Source organism: Penaeus vannamei, chromosome 23 (assembly GCF_042767895.1).
Source record: "Penaeus vannamei isolate JL-2024 chromosome 23, ASM4276789v1, whole genome shotgun sequence".
Taxonomy (NCBI): domain Eukaryota; kingdom Metazoa; phylum Arthropoda; class Malacostraca; order Decapoda; family Penaeidae; genus Penaeus; species Penaeus vannamei.
In genome coordinates, this window is record NC_091571.1 from 33903861 (window position 1) to 33906360 (window position 2500).

Consider the following 2500-nt stretch of genomic DNA (forward strand, 5'->3'; position numbering starts at 1 on the left):
TAGCAGAGTCCAGCATAACCATGGCTGAACAGGAAATTTATATTCTTCTCTTCAGTACAAAAAAGGGAGAGAGAGAGAGAGAGAAAAAAAGAAAAAAATGTCGGTATGACGAAATGTATTTTTTCCTATTCTCACCATATCTTTTCAGGATGTATATCGACTCAATACGAACATGAAGAGTCAAAAAAAGAAAAAAGAAAAAAGAAGTTACAATTCTGACAATGAACATACATGTCGGATCGTTATAAAATATTCCAGTTCAAGGAAAAGGAAAGAAGAAAAAAATAATAATGATTTTTATAATTATAATTATTATTTTTAATATTATCCTAGTTATTATTGTCATTATCATTATTATCATCATAGTTATCATAATTATCATTATCGTTGTTCTTGTTATTATTATCATTATTATTATTATTATTATTGTTATTATTATTATTATTATTATTATTATTATTATTATTATTATTATTATTATTATTATTATTATTATCATTATCATTATCATCATTATTATCATGTTTGTAAATATCATTATCATTATTTATCATTATTATCATGTTTGTAAATATTATGATCATTATTATCATGTTTGTAAATATTATTATCAAAATTACCATTATCACTATTATTGTTATCGTCATCATTATTGACATCATTGTAATAATTATTATCATCAGCATGATTATCATATTATCATTATTCCTATTATTATCATTGTTATCATTATTACTATAATAATAATAATAATAATAATGATAATAACAGTAATAATAATAATAATGATAACAATTATAATAATAATGATTATTATCATTATCACTATAATTATCATTATTACTATTACTATTGTTATTATTATTAATATTATTATTATTATTATTATTAATATTATTATCATCATTATCATTATTATTATCATTATTATTATTACTATTGTTATTATTATCATTATCATTACTATTATTGTCATGTATTTTTATCATTATCACCATCATTATTATCATTATTATCATTATTATCACATCATCATGATTATCATTGTCATCATCGTTATTGTCATTATTATTTCCATTATCAATCTTCTTCTTCTTATTATTATTATTATCATGATTGTTATTAATATCATTGTTATCATTACCATGATTGTTGTTGATATCGTTATCATTATCATCATTATTATAATTGCTTTTATTATTATTATTATTATTATTATCGCTATTATTATCATTGATATTATTGTTAATATCATCATCATTGTTATCATTATCATTATCACTATTTTTATCATCATTATGAAGATTGTTGTTATTGTCAATATCATTATTAGCATTACTTTTATTATTGTCATTATCATTATGATATTATCATTATCATTAGCATTATTGTTGTTGGTATCATTGTTGTTATTATTAGCATTTTTATAGTTATTATTATTGTAATTATTATCATTACTGCTATTACCCTTATTATCCTTATCCTTATCCCTACTATTATTATTATCATTGTTATTGCTGTTGTTTTTACCATCATTATTATTATCATTATTACTCTCAGTACTCTTATCATTATTATTAATTTTATTCATATTCATATTCAATTCCTATTCATATTACTATCATCATTATTATCATTATCACTTTCTTCATCAGTTTGTTCATTATCATTATCATTGATGTTATTGTCATTAATACTATTATTATTATCAACATTTTTTATTAACATTATCATTATCAATATTTTTATCATTAACATTATCATTATCAATATTTTTATCATTAACATTATCATTATCAATATTTTTATCATTAACATCATCATTATCAATATTTTTATCATTAACATTATCATTATCAATATCATTATTATTACAATTATCGTTTTTTGTGATCATTATTATTATCGTTATCATCGCTATTATCATTATCTTTATTATCATCATCATTAGCATAGCTATCATTGCCATCCTCGTTATCATTATCATAGTTTTTATCACTATTATCTTCATTATTTTCATTATCATTATTACTGTTACTTTTATTATAGTTTTTGTTATTATCCTTTTCAATATTGTTATTATTGTTATCATTATTGTCATATGATTACTTTTATCAGTCATTATAATCCTTATCAATATCATTATTTTTATTGTTATTATTGTCTATATTATAATACTGATGATGATAAGGATTATCATTATTATTGTTATTGATATTCCTCTTGTTATCTTCATCACTGTACTAATCATGTTTATAATCATCATTATCATTACTATTATCATCATTATAAGCATTATTATTATCATTATCGTTATCATTGTTATTACTATCATTATTATCATAATCGTTATTGTTACAAATATTCAATTATAATCATTGCCATCATTATAATCATCATCGTCATTATTATCATTGCAATTACTATTGGTAATATCATTACCTTTATGGTTATTGTTTTAATTGCTATTTCCATCATTATTCCCGTTACTCTATCTATA